Raw genomic sequence first — 26,537 nt, 5'->3', positions numbered from 1 at the left:
ATTTTCTCACCTTTCAGCGAGTCTATTTAAAGTGGTTTATTTTTGTAAAAGACAGAAAAAGCACCTTAAATTGAAAAAAATAATCCCTGGAAAGGAGGATTTAGGAAATTATTGCAATTCATCACAGAATAATGTGCTACCACAGAAGTAATAAATAAGACCAACTGAAGAGTGGATTCATGGAATTGCTGCTGCTCCTGCATTCCAGCTGCACGAATCCTCTCCAGGATCCCAGAGAGGGAACTGGGGCTATGGAAACAGCAGGGCTCAAATCAAACAGGTGGGGCCTTCCTTCCTATTTTTTAAAAATATAATACCTGAAATTAAGAAATAATAGTTTGTTTCGAAGGCTTTTCCTGTGTCCAAGGCTTCAGTCAAGGTGATTTGCACTGAAAAGCAAAGAGCTTCTACCCCAGCAACAGAGAGGCAGAGTCATTTCAGAGCAGTAGGACAATAAAAAAGAGGCAATGGGCCAAGCTGGAAATTGGGGAAGTCCAACTAGATGGGGAAAAATCATCACCAAACTTCAGGTGCCCAGAGACTCTGTGGAGATACCCAAAGTCAACTGGACAAGGCCCCTGGAGCTCCCTCCAAAGTTCATTTCTTGGTCTTATGACCTTTATCAACTCATGAAAATCAGTCCTGTGGAGGCACCACAGACATTTCCTTTTACCAGAGCTAAAACACAAGGAGAGAAAATCTAATCAAGTTTCTATCTGAAGATTGCACCTCTGCTTCTCAGGTGCTGGGGGTATCAGGCACCAAGGATGGAGGAATCTGATGTTCCCTCTGCCTCTGGAATGGCTGCCTGGGGAAGGAATAGTGGACAGGAGAGAGAGAATTGAAAACAGAGACTAATCCCAAAACTAAAATATTCATGTGGCAATACAGGTTCATATTTTATTAGCATGCCCTAACGTGGCATTTGACACTCCATAACTGAAGTTATTCCTTTGTGCTAATTTTATTTCTGGCTTGACTCAGATGTTCCCCTCATTCTGTGCAGCACCTGCTTCATAACTCAGCTCCTCACTATCAGGGAAAAGAGAGAGGATGAGTTTTAAAAGCCAAATTTTAAATGCCAAAAAAAAAAAATTAACATACAAATGGGAGCAGATGTTGCTTTCATAAAGGTTCACAGCACACACAGAGAAAATTCCATGCTGAATCTCTGCTCTCTCTTCCACCTCTCTTTTTTAAAATTTGGCAATAATTTTAAATACATTTTGGGATTTCAGGATAGATGGCCATCAGTTTGGTAGTCTGTCTTTTACTTTCTTTTTCCTTTCGATACATTTACTCCCAAAGAACCAGCCCAGTTCCGACCTAGGACATGTTCTAGTCCAGGATCATGGAACTAGTTAATCCTAGGGACTGCAACGAGTTTCCAGCTTAATTCTATGTACTATGGCAGCATTCTTCTCTCACAATATTTAAGTCCAAGTAACAAAGTGGGAAGATTTTAAGAGAAGTGCCAGCTGATCCAGTCTGTCTTTGGTCCCCAAATTTTAACCTAAATGGAAGTATTTTTCCTTTACCAATGAACAAATTGGAGAACACGTCACTTCTCTTCCCTTAATGATGGATGATTGGATTTTCCAGCTCCTGCTGACATGGCATCCCTACAAACCAGACTCACATCTCTGTAGGATTTCCTGTGGAAATCAGCAGATAAATAATTAAACATGTTTGCGTAGTGGAAGTTAATGAAAGCAAATCAGGAAGCGTTCCTGAGCATGGAACTGGGGCAGGATTTTGTCTTTTAATCATTGTGAGCAGAAAGGAAACAGAGGGAAAGGCACCAGAGAAAGAACAGAAAGTTAATTAAAATGCACAACCTTCTGGTGTTTCCAAATTACAGATTGACCTGGGGCAAATTTCCTGTTCCATCCACCAGGACATTCTGTAAACACAGACTTACAGAGGGGTTGTTCCTTCAAAATCATATGGAAAGGCTTTTTTTTTTTTTTTTTTTTGGCCAGCTGAGTCGTTTAAAGAGGTAAGATTCTGCATTTTGCCATTTACAAAGCTCATTTGTCATCTTCTCTCACCAGTTCATTTAGAAATCGTTGGTTTTTTTTTTCCCCTCCAGAAAATAAACCCATTGCTAAACTTCTCACATAAAGGAAGGTGGCTTTGGAACCCATAAAAACACATTTGCTCCTGACAGCCTTCTCTGTGTCTCTAAGGTAGGTCGTATTTCCCGCTTAAAAGGTATTAATTTCTTTATCACTTCACATGCTCCAGATTTCTGAACTTTCACTGTGACATTTCCTAAAGATCACATTACTCAAACCCTTCTATCATCAATCCCTTCCAAAATCAGCTGTTAGAAATCCCCAAAGAGGAATTTATATCTTATCCAGGAGTACGTATCCCGGGGAGGTTTTGTTCATCAGGGCTCTGGTGTTATAAGGACTCCTCTCCTGGGTTCTGCCTGAGCCATATTTCTCTACTTCCAAGGAATCAGATTGAAATTTCCTTGTTTGCTGTCAAATGGGAGGGTCTTCTGTAATTCCAAACATCCATAAAACTATCCAGAAACAAGAAATGTAAATCCTCACAAATTATTTTCTTTTGGTGGAAACAGTTTTGTCAAAAGGAAGAGGTATTGTTGTATGTAACTAGAAAAGTGACTTGGTTTGCTCCTGGCAGGAATAATCAGCAAATTAATTGTAGAATTATGGAATATTCTGAGTTGGAAGGGGCCCACAGGGATCACCAAGACTGACTCTTCAGGGAATGGCCCATATCGGCATCAAACCCTCCTTCCATGGGGGGAACACTGGACTGCAGTGATCTTTGAGGTCCCTTCCAGCCCAAACCATTCTGTGATTCTGTGAAATAAGCCCAGAGCTCTTTCTGATCACCAAATATTGAAACAATCCTAGAGTCTTTTTGTTAGACAGTTCCAAACACAGAATCACAGAGCCCCAGAGTGGGTCAGACTGGCAGTGGCTCATCTGGTGCCACCTCCCTGCTCCAGCAGGGCCATCCCAGAGCACAGGGCACAGCACTGTGTCCACACAGCTCTGGAATATCCCCAGGGAGGAGAGCCCAGAGCCTCTGTGGCCAATGTGCTCAGGGCTGGCCCTGCCCAGGGCAGCAGTTCTGCCTCCTGGGCAGGGCAATTGCCGGGCTCAGGCCCTGCCCGGTGCTCTGGTGCCATTGCTGGGCCCCGGAGCAGAGCCCGGGCCCTGCCCTGAGCCCTCCCTGCAGCCAGGGACAGCCAGGGCTGAGGGCCCCTCTCAGCTGGGGCTCCTCTCGAGGCTGAGCAGCCCCGGCTCCCTCAGCCTGTGCTGGGCACGGAGCTGCTCCAGGCCCTTCCTCAGCTGCGCAGCCCCCGCCGGCCCCGCTCCAGGAGCTCCCTGGCCCTGCTGTCCTTCCCCAGCAACGAGAGTCATTTGGGAACCATCATGAGCCAGGTTTGTTTCACCCTTCAGTCTGAATTTTTCACCACAACACCCAACCAGAACCACTTTGCCTGTGCTGAATAACTGAGACAGAACAGCCTAGAAATGGACCTCTGTGTATCTTCAATGAATTGGAAAGCCAGCTGCTGAAACACTGGAAGGTGTGAAAATAAATGTAAATAAATAAAGCCCATGCTCTGTGTGAAACCCATTCTTCATGTAAAATTTAAAACCCTAAAATTTTGCATGAACACAAAGGGAGATAGAAGTGAGAATGCTTTCACCTCATCTCTTTGCCCATTTTTTCCTTTGCCACATGCTGGATGTGGAGTCTAAGCCCTGAACTACACATGCATCACACAGGTATTAAACACAGAAAGCCTGCAGGGATCTTTTCCTTTGCTCTGCCAATTACCTGCCTTCAACAGAGATAAATATTTAAAAGTTTTAGGGCTCTCCACTGAATAAACTGGGGAAATCAATCTGTATTTTGAGGAATATTTATTAGCCTTGTTTAATAGAGGTTAAGATTATTTTTGTCCTAATTTGGCTGAGCTAAAGAGTAGAATAATACCGATAATATCTGCGGATAGACAATGCCTGTAGTGCTTCAAACAACACTCCCTTATTTAGAGATTAAGGAAGTGATTGGATTCCACCCAGACTAATTAATGGTAATCTACAGAATCATTCAAAGGCTTTAGTCTGGCTCGAAAAAGTGCCAGCTCTTATTCCTTTCAAACTCTTTCAAACTCAAATCACGCAGCCAACAGAAGTTGAAAACCTGAGGAATGATGGCATTGCTAAAACCAAACCAGACGAAATTCCAAACACAGTTTACTTGCTTTAATCTGTATTTTTCTAGGTGGAACACGATGAGTTGGTGATTAATAGGGGAGGCAAGTTAGTAAGACTAGCTTCAGCCACTTAGAATACAAAATGAAATGGAATGAAATAAAATAAAATAAAACATAAATAAACCACCTTGTGTTTGAAATGTTAAAACACAAGCAGGGAAAAGAATGTATTAGGAATGTATTATTGGTTCAGGTTTCTGGAATACAGGGTTTCAAATCTGTGAAAGCCCCCACAAAACTCTAAAATATCTGTGCCTGCTATATATAATTATATGGTTATAGGATTACAAACACATGCAGAGAAATATATTCAGAGAGACACAGAGGCTTAACTGTGTAAGTTTTATCTCTCTGGAAACATGCTTAGGATGAAATTCCTAATTTGCCTGATCTAAGTAAACCAGCAAGTTTAGAGCACTCAGTTCCTCTAGTTTATATTTTATTGGGCCAGATTTGGTATCACAGGCAGGAGTAGAACTCTGAGAATGTTGCACCTGTGATCATGAGAAACATAAAGTGTAGCAGATGCAAGATAATCCATGAAAAGTGGCTTTTTCAGGGAGTAGGGTGATCCCAGGAGTGACATTGGGCAGAAAAACAGGACCTGCCTGACATGTGGCTCTTCCTGGGACTCCACGCTCTGGAATTCCTATAATTCAATATTTTGACCTGGCTTCAGACTTAGAGAAGAGGGAAAAAAAACCCCTCTGCCACAGATTTGGAAGGAAGGCAGGCAATATTTTGGGGAAATTAAAGATTTTCTGTAGTTGGTTCCCCTCTAATTGTGTTGTAATTGCTCTGGGCCAACTTTAAAAAAGAGGCTGTCCCAGAGGGAGGAGGCACTGGAGAGAGGGATGATAGGAGAAAATGTATCAGAGCTGTGTAAATGAATATCCCTGAAAATTAATAAAGGAAGTAGGGGAGGATGGATGTCAGGGTCTCAAAAATGCTGCAATGGAAAAATACAATAAAAAGGGAATTATTATCTTGGGAGTGACTAAAAACAATATAAGATTCTTTAAATATAAAAAGGGAAAGAGATAAAGGGCTGACAAGTGAAATAATTAGTCCACTAAGGGATTAGGGAGAAACTTAATATGAAGTGAACAGGATAAAGTGGGAAAATTAAATGAGTTTTGCACTTCTTAGTATTCATGAGGGAAATCTGAGCTGAAAGAGGATAAATAAAGGAACCCTATTCTCCAACTGCTGAATGGTTCAAGGTAAAGGGTGTCACTTGGACAAGTTAAAAATCACTAAAACCAGATAAAGCTTGTAGGAAAGGGGTTATCCCTTCAATAACTGAGAGGAACAAAGACGGAATAAGAAAGAGACTGAGGAGGTTCTTTGGAGAGAAGGAGTGTGCAGAAGAAATAGAGAAACAGTAAAGGAGGGACTCATCCAGATCCACAATTCCAGTTGTGATGGTGCACGATGGAGAGCTGCAAGGTGAAGAAGTTAAATGCCCTTATTTTATCAGTGTGAGATTGATGGCCTTTAAGGAATGGATGACTTGAAGTCCTGTTTACCAAATATACTCCCCATAACAGCATAATTATTGAACAATTACCTATATTTACTTTCTAGGAAAAAACAGTAGAAAAAATTTGAGAGAAGAAACTTAAAGGCAAGAAATACCATTTTTGTTAACATCAGTCTGAACATCAGATATGTTGTTTACTAACAATGCATTCAGACTTTTGCAGCAGTTCTGGTCCTAATTACATGCAATTATTACACTGCATGCAGAAGAAATATTCTGCAAATTATCCTCTTTTGTATTGTCTGTGTTGCAGTCTAAAGCAATTGTTGTGTATTATTGATAAATAACAGAATTAAAAGAATGACAGTACCTCATTTCTGGACAAAACTCCTTATAAACAGAATAAAATGAGTATTCTGTCTAAAGAAAACTCAAAAAAATGGGGTAACACTGCTCCAGTCACCCCACAGGTTGTACTGGTACCAGTCTAGAACCTCAAGCACAGAGATAATCTTCAGAAAATGATCTATAATCAACTGATTACTCTTTCAATGCCACTGAGGTCAAAAACTTGCCTTCCCCTTTAATTACTAAATTCATAATATTTATTAAGATGCACACACTTATTCGAGTGGCAGCAATTAGATAATTTACCACATAGGTGCTGCAATTTCAGTCCAAAAATTGATTGTATAAATTGTTACCTATAAACATCAGGAGCTGCCTACGTAAATCCAGGCCACTCCAGTGCTTTAAGAGAATACTCACTATACAAAAGCATCAGTGCTTTTAAAAATCAAAGGTTCTTCTTCCATTTATTCGGTACAGAGTGCTATGCTTAACTACTTTGGATGTGAAATTGGGAATAGTTAACCTCTCCAAAACTGGTTTTCAGTTCTGGGAGATGTCCAGAGAGACTGCAGGGGACCAGGAGGGACATTAATTCATAATCACAGAATCCCAGACTGGTTTGGGTTGAAAGGGTCCTGAGATTTCATCCAGTCACCCACCTGGGCAGGGACACCTTCCACTAGCCCAGGCTGCTCCAAGCCCTGTCCAACCTGGCCTTGGACACTTCCAGGGATCCAGGGGCAGCCACAGCTGCTCTGGGCACCCTGATAATGTGGCAGAAATTATATAATTATCATTACTTATGAGCCATCTGAGCAGACATATAACAAAAGATTTGTAGATATATAAACATGTACATTCTGCTCCTTACAACAGAAACGAACCCCAGCAGCAACACCCAGAAATGGCTCAGGTTTCAGCACCTGAAATTAGATCCCACTCTCCTTAGTTCATAAAAATTGAATTTCAACTATAAAGTGGAATTTTTTCTTTTTTTTAATAATCCTTTTCCATCAGTTTGGTTGATACCTGCCTCCATTAGACTTGAGGAATCACATTAGGATAGGATCTGCTTCCTCAAGAAGTGACACCTCTAATTATTCCTTTGCTGCGTCTTATTTGGTAACAAGAAATGTATCTTCAGAAAATCCCACCTGCAAACAAAGTCTTTTTTTTCCTTTTCTTCTTTCCTTTAGTATGGATTTGTCTGAATGCAGGAGAAGGAAGGTCTGAGCACTTTCCCTTGGGAATGGCTTTCAAGGAGAACGTCAAGGTACACAGCCTCCTGCAGTGCCCTCCCAGACTGGGATCCAAACCCCCAAAATTGCAGAGCCTTACTGTAGACAGTTATTTTTGGACCACCTGCTCTTTGTCCTATTGCTGAAGTATTTGGGTAATTCAAGCGTGTGAGTCTCTGTTTCAGCGAGCACAAATTAATGACCTTTGTTCCAAATATTTTATGGATTCTTTCAGTCAATTAATTTTTATTCTTTCCATACCTGTGGACATTATGGACTGGTTCTCAGGTAATTAATTTTAATGGCACCGTACATAAATGGCAAGTCCACCTTCCAAAAGGGGGGAATTTGGGCCTTTTTTTTTCCAGGTTTCTCTGCAGGAGCAGAAAGGATGCTCTCACACCTCAGGAGCACAGCCTGCCAGAAGATTATTAGGAATAACATATCCTACGGATTTCCTGGCTACTCCTGAGGGGTCACCCATGTCTTTGGGGAAGTAGTCACAAACAGGAAGCAAAAAGGTTCCATCTATCCTGTATTTCTGCTTCTCCTGTGCACACACACACAGAGACACAGAATTTCAATAAGAGTTCATGGAGGAATAAATTCGACTGTTTCTTATAATGAAAACAGAAATTATTCCCTTTATTAAAAAGATTAACTGAACCAGTTTCTTATGAGTCGAAGGGGCTGGATTGCTGATTAAAAAAAAAGTCGAAATAGGACATTTTTAGCTGTCAGAAGGTGCTGCCAGCCTGACAGACTTCCCTCAGAGGAGGCTGTGTGAAACCTGGGTGCTGCAACACCAACATTCTCCGAGGGAGTCTGAGATTAGTGTTGACTTGGGGTTAGATGGAGTTCATAAATAATCTTGTGAAATGTTGTGAATTAGGCCCTTCTCACTTTTATTTTTCCTTTCTTACATCACTTTTTCACCAATCTTAGCTCTGTTGCCAAGTGCCAGTTACCTCCCAGGGTCTGAGCTTCTGTCCATGTGCTGTGTGTGACAAGGCCCGTTCCTATCAGACAGCTCTGCCTTTCAGAATTACTGCAATCAAGGAGAATCCCACTTTTACAAAGAATTGAAATGCTTTATTTAATGCCCTGATTTCTGTCCCTCCCCAAAGTGCTGGAGCAGATTCATCCAGCTCCTCCAAGCAGGAGGGAACAAATTTCTTCTGAAAGGGCCCTAGGTAGGAAGGTAGGAAACGTGGTGAATTTTTCCCTTTACCAGGAAGGGGAAGAACCACAGAATCACCGAGGTTGGAAAAGACTTCCAAGGTCATGGAGTCCAACCTTCAAAGGAATCCCACAGTTTCCCACCAAACCAGATCACCAAGTGCCATGTCCACTCCTTCCTTGAACACTTCCAGGGATGGGGACTCCACCACTGCCCTGGGCAGCTGTGCCAGTGCTTGACCACTCTTTCACTGAAGACATTTTTCCAATATCCAACCTGAGCCTCCCCTGGCCCAGCCTGAGGCCATTTCCCTCTCCTCCTGTCCCTGTTCCCTGCGAGCAGAGCCCGACCCCCCCCCCGGCTGCCCCCCCTGTCAGGGACTTGTGCAGAGCCACAGGGTCCCCCCGAGCCTCCTTTGCTCCAGGCTGAGCCCCTTTCCCAGCTCCCTCAGCTGCTCCTCATGGGAATTTTTCTGTGCAAGGCTCTCAGTAATTTGGAGAGTGCTGACCACACCACAGGGTAGCACTACAGACTCTGATTTCCCAGTGCCTGAGGAACTTAGAACTCCTACATTAAGCCCCAAACCATTAAGCCCCTACATTAAGCCTGGCTTAGGTACAGTATTTCTTCCTGAATATTCCTTCCCAACCCCCATTAGTCAGAGGCTGCTTATGCCCTGCAGGTTGAACCTTTATTTTCTCTTCCAAGACATGTGTTTGTTTATTTATTGAGGAAGAGGAAATGAGTCTTTGTTTAGTCTTTGCTATGATGACTCATGGATCACTGTAATTATCCAATTGATTTTTAAATCCTGCAGAGCTCTCAGCCTCGCTGATCTCTGGCAGTTTTGAAAGGAGCACTGAGTTATAATGAGCAGTGTCTTTACTTTTTAATGTAACATTTCCCAAGAATTCCACAGCAAGTGCCGATCTGCCTCTCTGCTCTGTCCTTGAGAACAAGGTTAAGTAGATAACCCACTGGTTTTAAGCACTTTTAGGAGTTTCCTGGGGGAAATGAACACCTGCTGCTGCCAAATTTATCTCCTTGGCCATGTCCTGGGAAGCTGTTCCATGTTGCCATGTTCGAGCCGTCACGCAGGATTTAAGAAGCTGTGCTGGTGCACGTGCATTAATCCAGGCTTCTGATGGTTTTTCTTTCTCTTTTTGCACTTTTCTCTGCAGAAATGCTGTGAATGCTCTGCCTCTGCACAACCCTTTCTATTTATCAGGTCTGAGATGTTCACTTTAGAGTGTTTTCTAATCCATTAGAAAATGTACTGACATTCTTTCCCCACATGAATTTTAAATTCTGCCAAGAGAATGTCCACCAGTTCTGCCACAAACTTTAGTATAACTAAACTGCAAAACACTCTTTGTGCCTCCATGAAACTTTCTTGCTACCAATGAGGGTGCATTTTGCTCTTTTATATAGAAATTACATCAAGGAGATCCATACTGCCAGCAAAGACTAAGCTGTAAAAAAGGACAATTTATTTCTTATTTAGAAAGAACTCTGACACTTTTTTTTCCTCCTGGAGTCAATTTTTAGTGCTGGGATTTCAATGACATCTAAACTATTTTCTGTATTTGTTTACTGATATATTTCAGTTCTGCAGAAATTAGAATACAAGAATAATCAATAATGACTAATTAGGATCAGATTCAGTCACTTCAGTGGTCTGTATAGGACCATGGCTGTGTTCACCTACTGCCTTTCTTCGATATCAATTCTAATTTTATAAATATGAGTAGAAACCTTCATTATAGTCATTTGTAATGATTACTGGAAGTTCTTCTATGGCCAAACAGATGGCAAAATCAGGGATGGGCCCCATCATCTGCATTTAACCTAAAAAAATTAATATTTTGTACAGCAATCCCTTGCAATTTCCTGTATCTTTTTTACGTAGTCATCATTTTAATAATTGAAACTTTGGGGTTCATGCAGCTGCCTGAGTTAATTTAATTTATGCATGCAAATATGCTAAGGAAGAGTTCCTGAAGGCCAACATTTGTCTGATGAGGCTTATCTTTCTTTCTTCCCTCTGCAGTCATGGAGAGGATTAATCAGGCTCATCACTCTCTTGATTGCTGGAACTTGGTTTCTTTTCTGGGTTAATCTCTGCACTGACCAGAGCTGGAGCCTTGGAAGGGAAGGTTATTTAAAGTTGCTCAAGATCCCATGTAATGTATGAATTAAAGCCTTTTCCCGTTTCCATGTTAAGTCCAAGGCCGCTAATGGAGATATTTGACTTTTAGGAATGTGTGTGCTCATCTACAAACATGCAATTGGAAATTCCTGTTCCAAATTATGTGGCAGCAGTGAATTAAATGAAGGGAGGGATGGAGAAGGTTGAAACAGCCTCATTCTGGAACACCAGATTCCAGTGAAAATAAAATAGCAGTTGGCAACAAATACACTTGTTTCATGTTAAAGCGTATGAATTTGGCTTCTCCTCCCTCTGATAAAAATCCTTTAGACTTCCCTTCATAGGAATTATAGAATTCCAGAATGTTTTGGGTTGGAAGGGACATTAAAGGCCATCCAGTGTCACCCCCTGCAGGGACACCTTCCACTATCCCAGGTTGCTCCAAACCCCATCCAACCTGGCATTGGAATGCAGGTCCCTGTCCAGAGCAAAAACATTTTGATTATTCTGGATTGTTTCATCCCAGGGAGCTTTATTTTTGGATGGTGGCAAGGAAGGTGAAGCATCCTGACTATGAGAGAGTAAAGAGTTTCTGGTGTACGGAGCTGCCCCAGCTCGTTGGGCTGGACACTAAGCCAGATCCACCCTCTCCACACAGAAAGGATTCAGGAGCTGCACGTCCACACTTCTGCATCCCAGATCTCTCAGGGAGGTGCCAGTCCTCAGAGCTGTCACAATCAAGATCAGAAAGGATTTCCCCATGCCCATTGCTCTGACATTTAAAAACATTCTTTCTGGTAAATGTGGAGGTTTTTACAAGCAGCACACACTGGGGTGTGCACATCAACCCTTGATCTCCGGGGTTTGGTCTCATTTCTTTACAGAGTTTTCAATCAAGGTCAGGGGTTTGCTTCAAAATCTCAAAGCAGCTCAGTGCTCTCATCCATTTATCTCCAAGCTGAATAAAAGAGTGGCCAATTCCACTCCCGGGCCATGACAAACTAAATTTAGATTCAGACTGCATGTCAGGAAGGAATTCCTCGCGGTGAGGGTGGCACAGGGTGCCCAGAGAAGCTGTGCAGTGCTGCCTTTAATGTCATTGCCCAAATACGAGTCTGGTGTCACTGCAGCCAAGCTGGCACTGCTGGTCACCCTGTTAGAACAAAATGTTTCTGATAGTCTCCACTAAACTTTTCGTGTCCTGACTCCATGGGGCCTGAGGGAAGCAAGAGGTCAGACCTGTTGATCTTGGAGGTTTTTCCCAATATAAATGGTTCCATGGTTGAAAAAAGATGATTATTTAATATTATTGATATTGATTTGGACTTTCCTACCCCTTCATTCATTTGTAGGGCAGCAAAACCTGTACATTTCAAACTCTGCTGCTTTCTAACAATGCAGAAAATATAAAAAGCTTTGCTTCGGGTCATCAGTCCTCTCTTAGAGAGTCATGATTACAGGTTTTAATCTAAAATATTGCACTAACAGGCCACCATTTAAAAGCCATGTCAGGCATCCAGAACAGCCCCTCTGTGCCCCTGATTTAGCTCTGTGCCTCAGGAATATGGAGCCCATCATTTTCTCCCTGGCTTCCAGGGATGGCGCTCACCCACGCCTGGAGTTTGGGAATGAGGCTGTGCATCCCTAGCCACCAGTGCAGGGATGGACACCAGAGCACTCATCCCCAGGGATGGGAGGGAAGAGGGCCCAGTTTCTGTTAGAGAAATCCCTCAATTTCCTTGATTGAATAGCTTTGCCACGAGTATTTTAAATTGTCCCTAATTTAGTTTTTCCCCTTATTGATTATCTGACTTCCCAATTAATGCATCCACTGAGAAGCTCCTATGTTTAGTTTTCAATCTCTTTTCAAACGAGACCACAGAACACATATTTCAATTATAATAGACTAGCTAAGTAATTAAGGAATAATAAATGAATAAAAATCCCATCATAGCAGCCTATTTAAAATGTCTAATTAAAACTACAGCACACATATAGAATCAGGGAACCATTAAGGTTGGAAAAGGCCTCCAAGATCATTGAGTCCAACCATTAACCCGGCACTAAACCATGTCCACAAGTGCCACATCCACATCTTTTGAGCACTTCCAGGGATGGTGACTCCACCACTTCCCTGGGCAGCCCTTTCCAATGTCTGACCAACCTCTCCTATACAAGCAATCAGAAATACACACATTAAGCATTTGCCAGCCCTGCATTTTCAGTTCCTTCAGGAAATTCAGGGTGAAAAGGGAATGCTGAGTTGTTGTTTATCAGTGCAAACGCCCCAGCTGACTGAGAAAACTCACAGTTAGTGGTGTCCATTTCTCCAGATCTTTTAAGAATAGGAAAAGGCAACCTCTGAATTGTGTCACTGTTTTTATTTGACCTGGGAGCCAGAGGGACATCTCTGTGTCAGCAAAACACAAGGCCTTGGAGACTACCAAATATCCAAGATTTCCAATTATTTCAGTGTTCAGAAGGCTCATTTTTCCAATAGGGCCCACAAAGGGAAAATCATTTCTCCAGTAAATGTTTATTAGGTGAAGAGGGTAAAGTAAATCCTATCTCAGCAGCATAGGTTGAAAATCTCAAATAAGAAGATAAAAAACCATCCTCTTCCCCATTCCTAGGCCCTTCCTGAGTTGTATCCCTGCAATTAGAATGATGGTGATAATGGTAATGCTTAAACTGAAAGATCTTAATCAGAATTATTTACACAGTACAGGCAGCTGTAACTAATACGGTGCCTTATTTATTGAAGCAATGACATCAAAGCTAGAAGAACAGTTATTAGGGAGAGATTGATGTCACTCCCCCATCCCAGTGACCAAATCTCTTTCCTCACCCTCAAGGAGTGACCTTGAGGATGTCCCCACTCCAGGGAGGAATCTCCACACACTCCCAGAAGGGGGTGTTAGAAGATCTTCCCATTAAAAAGTGGGGCTGGGCTTTGACGGCATAAAGTGACTGATGTCAGATGTCCCAAGCTGGGTCAGATCAGTTGTCAGCCCTGTCACCTGTTGGTTCCTCTGTCAGGATCTCAGGAACATTTCTCCTCAGAGTGTTTAACTTTGGGATGGATGAGTCAGGCTGGTCTCAGCATCCTTCCACCCCAAAGTGATCCCCATCTCCATCCCTTGGCAAATGGAATTGTCTGAGCTGTGTTTACCCCATTTAGGCAGAGTTCACAAGAGGAAATTTCTGTAGAGATAAGCTCAGTGTTTTAAGGAGAGAGTCCTCCTGGAAGTGCAGTCACATGCAGTCATCCACCAACACTCTCCTGCCATGGTAAAGATCTATAAAAGCTGAAGCAAATGTTGATTTACAGACTAAAAATTCTCCCACCTAAAAGCCTGTGTCTTTCCGTTACAAAAAAAGGGAATTGAGGATGTTCTTACATGGATTTTTGAACTTCAGAGTCACTCCTGATTTTTTTGTTTTTTCCCTTTCCTGGGAATTTTTGCACACGTAGCAGTTTTTCAAATGGAAGGTGGAGGGGGAACCTTGATCAGATGCTTCTTCGAAAGACTTTTCACAGCAATTCATCTGTCAAGTGTGGAAGACAGGTGAGTGAGGAAATTGCTTATATTTTATGAAAGGTTTCTTATTTTAAAGGAGAAAAAGGCAGTTATGAGTCACCTCCAGTGCAGACAATTATCTTTCATGGAGACTGGGCAGCAGTTTTGCAACCTTTCCCATCATGTGTGTCCCTAAAATGTTCCCAGAGACTCCAGCTGGGTCAAATTAAGCACACTGAGCTTCATAAAAATTTGAAGCTCATATGTCAATAACCTTTTGTGTCCTCTGACTCCAAACTTTTTCTATTGGCAGGCTATAATCTGAAGCCTGCCTGGCTGCATAGCAATTGTATTATCTGGTTGAATTTCCTGGCCACACTGGAATGAAGTAATTTGCACCTGAGTGGGGACATCCCCACCAACTGCCCAGGTAATTCCATCTGCAGTCTCAGCAGAAGGGCTGAAGAGACAAAAAGACTGTGCCAAGAGCTGTTTCCTGTGTCTGGAGAGGACCACAGTGGTGCTGCAGGCAGGAGCTGTCCATATCACCAATGTCTGGTCCGTGCCTTTTCTGTTCCATAGCTGGAAATTCATTTTTTTTTTTTTCCTTTTGTGCACCTTCCACCCAGTATCAGAAAAAAGCACTTGGATGCTGCGTCTCCATTTAAGGCTTTGATGTTTGTTTAGAAGCTTGAAAGAGGGAGGAAAAACAGAAAAACAAAAGACCTTATAAATCTTTAGAAATCCCTAAGTTTTGGGCTTTTTTCTTTTGCTACAAAGAAGAACATCTATAATGTAACAGTTAAAAAATGCCTTTAAAGCTTTATGCTTTTGCCTAAGTTGAATAAAACAAAGCCACAGAATATCTTTAAAAGGCTCTAAAGAAGGAAGCAGTCTTGTGTCACTCCGTGATAAACTATCTACTTAAAAGCTTAAAAGGAAATAGCCTGAAACCCGTGGAAGCACTTCGGTGTGAAAAAAGAGGGCTGAATGTTCAGAATTAGTCTCACATTGTGAGCAAACTCCCCAGGAGCTCACTTTGGTCCACCCTTCATGTGAAACCAAGGGTCTCCCGAAAAGAAAAGGTGTGAGGTTTTTTTTACTTTAGGTGAACAGTTTATTATGGGTTGGTAAAAAAGGTTTGCCCTTAAGCCCTGTATGCACGAGTAGGACTGCATGAAATACAAGCCAAAATGGCTAATTGGAAAGAAAATGCAGATGTTTTATTCAGTTGTAAATGCTGGCCCTGCTGCCTGGAGGAGCCACTGACAAGATTTCATTCTTTTGTGACTACAAAGCAGAGGTGGAGAGAGCAGGCACTGACAGGGGTCGGGAAATAAAGGAGAGGCTGTGCACAAAATGTATTCCAGTGCCAATTCCAACATTTCACCATCTCAAGCTGGAATTTGCATGACAATGGAGAGCAAGAAACCTTTCAGCAGCAGAGAAATAAGTGCTCCCTCCAAAACCCCTGCCTGCCCACACACAGACTTTGCTGTGCTTGATGAGACACATTTCTCCAGTCTGATCCCACTTCATGGCTCATTATGGCTCTCTGTAACCTGCTCATATCTTCTTTTGAGGCTAGAAAACAAAGCAGGGCAGCTTTAATATCACAAGATGGGTTGAGTTGGAAGGGATCTTAGAGGTCACCTCATTCCACCCCCTTCCATGGGCAGGGACACCTTCCTCTATCCCAAGATGCTCCAAGCCCCACCCAACCAGGCCTTGAACAATTCCAGGGATGATCTTGGAGGTCTTTTCCAACCTCAGTGGTTTTATGATTCTGATTTGTTCAAAACTGCTGATGGATTAAGTTTTAGCCAGCAGATTCCCTGACAGATCGAATCCCACCAGCCCTGCACAGCTGGCACAAAGCCATTAAAGAGCAAAAACCCGACACAAACTCTCTGTTGGATGATATGGCTCATTTAACACAAAGGCACTTCGATCCCAATCTATATTTGTACGCAGGGAGATTTGGAAGTGCAACAGATTCCATATTAATCACGGAACTCCAGCTTGTCTTCCTGCATAAAAAACAAACAAACACCAAAACACCCAACAAAGGGACTAAACAGAATCCTCTCATGTCCTACAAGACAAATGACACGCTGCCTCTACCTGGTGCTGGCTGGCAGCTCCTTGGGCACCTCGGGAGCACGTTCCCAAACAACAGCAGCTGGGCCGGGCTCGTTGGGATCCCATTCCCGAACAACAGCAGCCGTGCGGGGCTGCCCAGTGCTGGGTTGCCCCAGTTGCAGAATGTGATTGATGCCCACTCAACTTGGTGGAAGCAACTTACTCACTAATTAGTTCCTCCTTTCAGCACATTTAGCCCAGACTGGCAGGACGAGCTTCCTGGGAATAAGTTCCAACGGATTGTCTACAATTATTCATCACTCAGCATGGATGGAAGGAGCTTTTCTTTCTGGCAGTGCCCTCCCACCTAAGGCTGGATGCTGAGTCTTCTTCAATTTCTCTTTGCTGAGACACTCACAATTAATATATTGTTATTTGTGTTTTCCATGCATTATTTATTAAATCACAGATAAACCTGAGGCTCCACAAGCATGTCAGGGGAACTTATTTTGCCAAGGGTTGCATGGAATCCCAGAACGGTTTGGGTTGGAAGAGACATTAAAATTAATTTCATTCCACTCCATGCCACGGGCAGGGACACCTTCTAATATCCCAAGTTGCTCCAAGTCCCATCCAACCTGGCCTAGGACACTTCCAGGGATAAGGCAGCCACCATCTTCCCAGGCAAAGCAAAAATAAATGGAAGAGTCATTTGTCTCTGCCACATCCCAGTCTCCAGACTGGAAGGATCAGATCAGACTGACACAGTCATCTGTCATGTGAATGCACCCGTGCTGAAAAAAATAACCTCAGCTGATGATAATGAGACAGAAAATCAGAAGGATTAGCACATGTGGGCTGCTCCAGGAGTGCAAGGTGAGCAGAGTTGGTTCAAAGCCAAAAAATTACAGGAGTGATTTTGATAAAAGACCAGTTGTGGCACAAAGTTGGAATGAGACAACAGAACAGATGAGGAGTCAGAACTTTCCTGCACAAAATGGGAGATGGTGAGCACACCCTGATGGGACAGGTACAGGGGACTCCCTTGTGCAAGGGACATGGAAGGAGGAGCACAGACAGACAAAATTGTCCATTGTAAACAACAAACCAAAATTAGAATTTTTCAATTCTGTCATTTCAAAAGATATGCCTAGTTCTTCATTATTAACTTCTGTCCAATTGTTTAATTACCTCTTAATTGTCAGAAGGCATGCCTTGGTTGGCAGTCAGAATTAAACATGGGTTTGGCACTTTCAGAGTGCAAGGTTATATATGAAGTACCAATAAAGCCCTGAAAGACAGCTAAATAATATTAATTATGTCTTTCTTAAAAGAGAACAACTGAACACATTTTTTTCTTGTTTTGGTGGTTTTACCATCTGAGTATTTTGACTCTTATTTTCAGAGGAGCATGAATACAAAATTAGCATCTGCTTTCAGAGCTGCCTTAGGTTTATTGAAAATGCTCATTTATTCAAACCTGGTGACAAGTGGTGATGACTAAATTAATAGGCAACTTGGCAAGGGGGATATTTGATAAACTGCTTGGAGAAGTGTTAAATACCTTTCTCCAGCTATGGAGGAAACTTTAACTGAATACATATCTTAAAAAAAAGTGATTAAATAGAAGAGTATCTAAAGCTTTTGCACGTAATGATTGAACACAGGAATTTTCTGAGGGAACAATGGCCTCATATATGCTGTCATTAGTAAAACATGGTATATAAAATTAAAATACTGGTCCACTAATAACAACCCTTTAGGAAAAATTTATGAACCATGAGTGATTTTAACAATAAAGTAACTGTTTAGCCTGAAAGATTTAGAAGGAAATACTTGTAAAGCAATAACAGTTTCCTACCTTTCCTGTCAAACTTAATAACTCTATCAGATACTAATTATTCTAAAATAGTTGTAAATAAAACCATTAGAATTTTATTTAATAGAACTAGAATGTCTTTGCATAAATCAGTTTATTTCCCCAGGTAAAGTGTCCTGATGTTTTTAAGTGGGAGTTCATTCCTTCAGCTTCAAGATAATGAAAGGCTAAAATTCAAAAGAAAAGCCAGGTATGAATGAAGCATAAAAATGTGTGTTAAATGTTCATGTGGGGAAAATATTTTGTTTGGTATCAGGATGTGATATTACTAAGGGACAGGATTTGATGCTATTGGGAAAAATTTCCTCACAGAAAGGCTGATCAGGCACTGGGACAGGCAGCAGTGGAGTCTCCATCCCTGGAAGTGTCCAAAAAACAACTGGATGTGGAACTCCATGATTTGGTTTAGTGACATGGTGGGATTCAGTGGAAGGTTGGACTTGATGATCCTGGAGGTCTTTTCCAACCTTAATGATTCCATGATTCTATGGAAAGGTCGTATTGGAGTTTATACAGAATTTTCTAAAGAAAACCAACAAAACCCAACCAAATAAACAAAATCCCAACCACCACCACCATCCCCTCCCACCCCTTTAAAAAAAAAAAGACACAAAATTTTGCATTTTAATTTTGAGGCAGAACCTGTTGGGTTTCAGAGGGGACTTTCCCCAGGCCAGGACAGAGGCTGATTTCTGCCCTCGATCTCAGCTTGAGGGCAGAGACCTGAGGAATCTGCCCAGGGAAGGTGGAAAACCCTGCACATGTTGGATGTCACAAACCATGGCTTCCAAAGGATCCATCCCAGAAAATACTGAAAGGTTCCAAAGAAACTGGAAAAAATAAATCTCGCTTTCAGTCTTCACAAGACCAAAATCACTTTTCAAAATAAATTTTCAGCTCTTCAGTTTGTCTAATCTGCTCAAGACATCACAGCTCTTCTTTCCTTCCCACACTTCTGATGAGGATACATCCCAGCTGGATCTATGGTAGATGGAAAAGGGAGTAAGAGCAAATCCAACACGGCAAAAGTGAAGAGGAGAATTAATTTGCCATAGTTCTCCACCAGAAGAGGTTTGGAATTGTGAGCACTCAAATATTTTTGAAGGTGGTGATAAGGCCCTGGCATAGGGTGCCCAGAGAAGCTGTGGCTGCCCCATCCCTGGGAGTGTCCAAGGCCAGGCTGGACAGAGCTTGGAACAACCTGGGCTAGTGGAAGGTGTCCCTGCCCACGGCAGGGGATGGCACTGGATGATCTCTACATTCCCTTCCAACCCAAACCATTCCGAAATTCTATGATTCCATGATTTTTACAGCGTGTTCAGATGATCAGTTCACTACCAGTACTTTTACAGCTGTAAACCCAGGATTTTCCAAGGCTCACAACTGCTCCTGTGGTTTCCTATACTAAATGCCTTAAATCTGCAGCAGAAAATGAACCTTTTAGGCAGTGAAGGAAAAGATTAGAACCTGTCCCAGTTTTGGGCAGACATGCATATCATTTACCCTATTTTGCTGTGTTAGTCCATTAAAGTTTATGACCCTCCAAGTTTTATTTTTTTCAGAGCCCCAGTTAAAGGGCTGGGATGTTCTGGTGGTTTGATCCAGAAAATAGACAGACTTTGCTGCTGACAGCTAGCAAATGATCCACCAGATGCTTGGATCTGCAGCTCCGGAGCCCAGCCAGGGGCTTAACGTGAAGAATTAAAATCTCTCTCCTTCAGCAGCACCGAAACGCCTCATTAGTGCTGTAAAGGAAGAACTGAGGGTGCAGCACTGCTGTAAATAGGATTCTACGTCTCTCGCTAGCACAAGTCATTAATAGCCTTGGGAAGGAAGGAATTTCCAGGCTGATGGATACGGGCTTTATGTCCACACGACTTGGGCATGTGGGTTGTTTGGCAGTGTTCTCCCTGCTCTTCATCTGGCCTCATGTACTTCTCAACTCCCTACCTAAGCCAAAAAAAAACCACCTTTGAAAAGTTCATCGATTCCTGGCTTAAAAAAATAACAAGGCTCTCGAAGAGAACAAAATCAGCAGTTCCCATGGTTATATTTTGCTTCACTTACCTACGCAACACTTCTGTTCTGGTGGTATTTGTCCCCAAATGGCACAACTTTTCAGATTTCCTCCCCCAAACCTTAGGCTAAAATTGCCTTGACAAATACTTAGCTCAAATTTCAGGAAGACTATTATCTTTTGAAAAGAAAGTCTTAATTCTCAGTGAAATTGCCATCTTTGGGTCCCTAACAGAGCCATTTCTCCCTTTCAGAGAGAACCGTGGTGGAGCACAGAACATCCTGAGCTGGAAGGGACCCCCAAGGATCACCAGCTCCATGGAGAGCTTGACTTTAATACCAATGCTTCCACATTTTTTAATATCCTCCATCAGGGCACTCCTTTCCAAGGACAATTACAACAATAATTTCTACTTGCTTATTTAATTGGAGGTAATAACTTTTAATATATCCTAGCTGAAAAGTAGTATTCTGAGTTTATTTGCCAGAGCACTGTTTAAGTCCTCCCTAAGTGTGTATTTTTATGCATGATATGTACTTCTCATCTACAAAAAGGTGTAGCTACTACAACTTAGATCATTATATAAGGTGATGTTGCCTATGCTACAGAAAGACCTTGTTTTTCCAAGTTTTCTCCTTCAAAGCTGTCTGAAAGGAATAAAAAAATCCCAAAGATGTATTTAAAATCTTCTCACATCAGATTTTTCACTTCACTGTGAATTTGAGTGCAATGTGGAATGAGAAAGTAAACAATGTGGTTTTTATCTCCAAGCATTGAGCTCCAATTAAACATCATAAATTAAGCCTGTTGCACTCAAAGCTGACTAAATCAGGAAGAAAATGGATACAGTTGTGGAAGTCTTAAATAAGAAGCTTATATTATGCCACCAAGATCCTTTTCTGTGGGAGGAATTGTCTCAGCCTTGTGAATCTAAAGTGTAACGTGGACTTTCGTTGTTAATTATTAAAATCCACAGATATTTGGGATGTTGCTTTGTTTATGAAGTCTCTTATTAGGCAAAAGATTAACGAAGATGTGACCCACTGCAAGCTCCTTGGGAAAATCTCAGTTTAAGCACTTTAAATTTGATAATCTAATTTCCTATATCAACAGAAAAATTTCAGGAATGTGTCCATCAGCTGTTCTATGGGCTGAGTGCCAATAAAAAATCAAATCCCAGGAGAAAAGGCTTCAATCAGCAAATGCACATGTCCTGTGCTGAATTATGATATTCCAGTGGCTTTTCGGTTTCATTCATTCCCATTCAAATTTGAAGTATTAATATTAATTCCGGTCTTACCTAAAGTCAGGGGGAGCTTGGCCAGGCTAACAGTGGAGCTGAGATAATGAAGGACCTTGGGATTTGACCTGTACTGCAAGATTCCATGGATCTCTGAAAGGACAAATCCCCTACTCAGCTCTTTCTGAGCCGGGATTATGAGGTTTGGCCCATGTTAATGTCAAAGCCCAAGTTTGAGTCTGGAGAAATCCAGGAAGATGAAAGCAGAGACTGAAGTGTTTTCCACCGGACTTCAGTGAACCTGGGACAGTGAGATAAGATCTCATTTTCTGTGTATTCACATATTATTGCCTTCCCAGATCTAACAGAACACCTGACTATAGGAAAACTTCAGGCTCTTTATTCCCAAAGGCATTTTTTTTTTTTCTATTTTATCAACCTCATTACCATGGAAAGTCAGTGAATATAAAGACATTTTTCATGTGGCAGAAAGACAAAAACTGCTTAATTTTTTATATTTATCAGCAAATATTGAAACCTGCATATCAGGGATTATTATTACCAATTTATATCACTGTAAATTTGTTGACCGAGAAGCACCTCCACCAGCTTTCAACACGGCAATGAGTAGAGAGTGGGACATGGACATCTTCTGATTTATTTTTCTTTCATATTCAACTATTCCATGCATGATTTGCATCACCATTTCCAAGGCTATCAGAAGATAAAACAAACAAGAAAAGTCAGCTGCAAGAGCTGATAATCTATATGCAGTACAATCAAAGCCCCTTTGTATGAAGGCCTCTCCAGAAAGCCTGAATTCCAAGAAGATTGCTTGAAAGGCAGGGAAGTAAAACAACTGCTGTGCAAGGCAGCTGAAGAGGAACCTGCTGGAGCAGTGACTGAGAGAAGCAAAACAGCCCCACAGACCAGATTAAGGCAGAGTTAAATAAATCACTCACACAGCCTCATGCTGGACCTGCAAGGCTCTGCCTGGAAGGTGCAGCTGAACTAAACCCAGAGGTAGATCCGGCTCCGTCTCTGCCAATAACCAGTGGTAGATGGGTTGGAATGTCAGAACTAATTAAGTGGATAGTGATTCTTCCCTCTGATAATTTCATTACTCCACGTGCAGTGTTCCACTCATTGTAGGTTTAGGACTTCTTGCATCAGTTCTGCTTTTCCGTGTTTTAATTCTGTCACTTTGTCCTGTTTCTCTTTCAAAGAAAGACTCTTTCAGTCCAAAACTTCATTAAATCCGGTGTGAAGATTCACCTCTTTTGCTTTATTTCAAAGCTGCTATTTTCTAGTTTCTTCTGAAGTCCCCTAGATCTGGTGAGAGATGAACCGGAGAGCTGCTCCCAATGGATCCTGGACTCCGGGAGTGATGGATCTGCTGGGACAGCCCTGGGAGGGACCTGGGCAAGGTGATTGTTCCGTGGGAGTCCTGGTTTTGGAGCCCCAACTCCACTGTGCATCCTGAGCTGCATTGGATGGATGGGGCTATAATGCACTGATGGCCCCTGGGCCAGGCCTTAGGCTGGAATTTGGGCTCACCCTCCTGCTGTTCCCTCCTGAAGCTCCTCAGGGACCCCATTCCAGGTCCCTCCCAGCCCAAACCATCCTGTGGTTCTGTGAACACCCCTCTGTGTTCAGAGAACTCCCTGGGATATCTTGGAGAAGAGATCAGAAATCCAGGCACAGCATTCCCAAGGAGCTGGGTTCCTCTTGGGTTTTTAAGTAGCCTAATGATGTTTTGATCCTCACTCTTCTACAAATTATTCTCAATATTTCAATTCTTTTTTCTGACAGTGACTGAGCACTGAGCTGATACTTTTCTCAGAATTATCCAGTATAACCTAAGATCTCATTCCAGAGTACCAACAGTAAGATTTCAGTCCTTCATTAGGACTAATCAAATTAAACTCTCTCTCTCAATGTGTTTTATTTTACTTTTTCTTACAATGAATCTCACCTGCAGCTGAACGATCCTGTCATTCCCTCAGCAATTCCTGCTGCAATCCTTATCCTGCTTTTAACTCCCCACTTTCTCCGTGTAATGTGTAAATTCTATTGTGCTCAAATAAATTGCCAAACATCCCAATTGCATAAAAATGTATCAGAAATTTAACAGGTGAAATATGAAGGGCCAAGTTTGACTCGGGTTTCAGAGAGCAATTCTACATAGATACAGAATGTTTCCTGCTTTCCTATTTTTCTCCAAGAAAATAGAAGTTTTATTTAAAATTTGGACATAATGTAATTATCAGATATTTAATAATAATTTGTTCCTTCTACAAGGAGAACAGCAATCTTTCATAGCAGTTTTATGAATTAACAAGCATTTAAGAGAGTGTAAAAAAACTGAATTTGAAAACAAGTTGTATTGACAGCTCCTAAAATAACAGTTACTCATGGAGAACCATTTCAAATCAGTTTCTAATGGCACAATTCAGCTCCAGGTTTGGTATATGCTGAAAGCTGCACTTCTCTAAGACAAATATATTTTATCCACTGATGGGGAACAGTTTTGATAGAAAAGTGATTCCAGTTTGCAGGTCCCAATATCTGTAGAATTAGAGAAATGTGCTTGCCTAGAAAAAGACAAAGAAAACAAGTGCATGGCCGTATCAGCATAAATGTGGGTTTAAGGCTGCAAAGATGATTATCTCAATTTTCTTTGGAATTGTATTTATTTGTTTTTATTAAATGGCAGTCGCTTGGATCTGACAGTATCTGGAGATGCAATCTAGTAATGGAAAATTAAAATGTGCAGTTTCAGCTACAGGGGCTTATCTTCAATAATGGAACTATCCAAGCAAAACTTGCCTTTATTGAGAGTTTCACCAGCAGATGGTCTCTGTCCAAAATGGAAACCCACTGAAGGAAGAACATTTTTTGCCATTAATCAGCACAAAACTTTCTATTTTTTATGCCCCACCTTCAAGTCTCATTAAATTTCTGGAAGTCCTTTTTCCTATCCATTCACCACAAAAAGACAAGGAATATCCAGCAGACATTTTCATTAGTGCTTGACAATATTTTATGCCAATTTCTTTATGCTCTTTGCTTGACTGTTAAGCAACAGCACAGATTATACATAGATTAAAGAAATCAGGTTTAATTAGACTGCTGATTAAAGCAAATATTTTCCTGTGCCTTAATAAACAGGGCCATTAACACACAACTTTCTGCTTGAAGGTGATGACTTGGTTTCAGTCACGGTGTGTTTGGAATAAAGTGTGATTGGGATTTGGGAAAGGACAATGGTTTCCTGAGAAAGTGAGAGGAAAATTTCTTCATGTCTAAAATGCCAAGATATGAAGTCAATTCACCAAGTTTTGAAAGAAAAACAAGCAGAATACTGAGAAATACTCAAATGACATTGGCATTTTTCTCCCTGAATATTTTTTTTTTTTTTAAGTGTTATAATAAACAACATTCATGCTGATAAACTCCTGCAGGCTTGTTCATAGTGAGCATTGGAATAAACCCTGCTCCTGCTTCCATCCCATCCATATTAAATGGGAACAGAGGAGCACAGACAGACAACAATCACACCCACACATCCATGTTAAATTTCAGGTTATTCTCATTCCCAAAGGAGCAGCACCAGGCCAAATAAAAATCTTTCATGTGCCATTTACTGGTGTTTTTCTCAGAAAAACAGCATTTATTTACATGAACCTAATTTACTGTAGATGGAAAATTCGGTAGCAGCACTGGAGGCTAAACAGAGACGTGAGGCTGGTAATAAAACTTGGAGTAAAATTCTGTAATTAAAGCTCCACTGAGAATATGAAACAATCCGTGCATCCATCTCCATGTATATGATTACATATGTCCAGTGTTACCTCATAGACATATGAGCCACCAAAATGAAATATCAGTGCTGCCTCGCTGAGTGAGGGAGAGAATTAAACCTTCATAGCTGGATTTGCCAGAGAAGCATTGAAATCAATCTCTTTAAAAGACATTTTAAGGACATAAACAAGTGTTGTATATACCCGCAGCAAAATTAAATGTAAAAATGTATTGCCTCTGAGGCAGAACAAAATAGTTGCTTGCAGTGAACAATATTGCACAGTCGCAGCATGGGCTTGGAATTCTATTTCAGGGAAGAAGGTCTGAAAAAGAAAAACACATTAATAATAAGCTTCTGCCTGTGATAATGGAAGTTTTGAAATCCTTGATTTTAGTGTGCCATGTAAGTGAGGAAAATTTTTACGGGCTTTTTTTTCCCCCCTTTTCCTTTTCTTCTTTTAGTTCACTTAGTGCACAGCACCAAAAAAGGATAGGAGCTTGTTTCTTGGGAAGTGTTTCTCTCTCCCTCTCTTCTCCTTTTCCTCCATGAGCTGATTCCTTACATGCACCAGGCGATACGTAACTCCACTGAACCAAATAGAGGAGCAGCAATTCTTTCTAACGATTCCCACATGGACAATAGGAATCTGTGTCAGATGGAAGCATTATAAACAATATGACAGCACAGAACCACAGCAGATTTCCATAAAACCTGGTTATCATTTGCCTTTTATTTTATATTTGCTAAGCATGCCCACTGTAACTCTTCCCTCATGCACTGCCGGTGAGTGATTCCTACACTGGTAGAAGGAATTTCCTCCCTCAGACTGAATTGTTAGCACTTGGATGAACTCAAATGTAGCTGAATTATTTGGGAACAAACGTAGATCTTACAGGCCCCAAATATTCAGTCATCTTGCAACAGGCCATGGCAAACAGTCAAATGAGAATTCTTCCCATTTCTCTCAACAGGACAAGAGGAAACGGCCTCAAGTTACACCAGGGGAGGCTCAGGTTGGACACCAGGAGGAATTTCTTCATGGAAAGGTTTGTCAAACATTGGAAGGGGCTGCCCAGGGAGTTGTTGGAATCCCCATCCCTGGAGGTGTCCAAGGAAGGCCTGGAGGTGGCACTCAGTGCTCTGGGCTGGTGACAAGGTGGGGATTGGGCACAGCTTGGACTCCATGGGCTGGGAGGGCTTTCCCAACCTCAGTGATCCTCGGATATTACTCTACATTTCTAGGATTCTTTATTGTACCACCAGGATGGATGGATTGAGTAAAGTATTGATTTTGCTCATTTCCTAATGGTAGCTCTTCTGGT

At 41.7% G+C, this 26,537-nt stretch overlaps 1 long non-coding RNA gene across 2 annotated transcripts; it reads left to right on the top strand.

Moving 5' to 3' along the window:
* The first annotated feature begins 13,937 nt into the window (after positions 1-13,937).
* On the top strand, positions 13,938-26,227 carry LOC125330208. 2 transcript variants are annotated; one of them, XR_007205423.1, is made up of 5 exons: positions 13,938-14,240; positions 14,506-14,622; positions 20,424-20,601; positions 22,707-22,837; positions 26,187-26,218. It is a non-coding gene; the product is annotated as an uncharacterized LOC125330208 (long non-coding RNA). The 2 variants fall into 2 exon arrangements; XR_007205424.1 differs by lacking the exon at positions 22,707-22,837 and having other exon boundaries at positions 26,187-26,227.
* The last annotated feature ends 310 nt before the right edge of the window (positions 26,228-26,537 follow it).

The sequence above is a fragment of the Corvus hawaiiensis genome, chromosome 9, assembly GCF_020740725.1.
Source record: "Corvus hawaiiensis isolate bCorHaw1 chromosome 9, bCorHaw1.pri.cur, whole genome shotgun sequence".
Lineage (NCBI taxonomy): Eukaryota > Metazoa > Chordata > Aves > Passeriformes > Corvidae > Corvus > Corvus hawaiiensis.
Note: the sequence above shows the minus strand (reverse complement) of the source record. Positions and strands in the feature narration are given on the sequence as shown.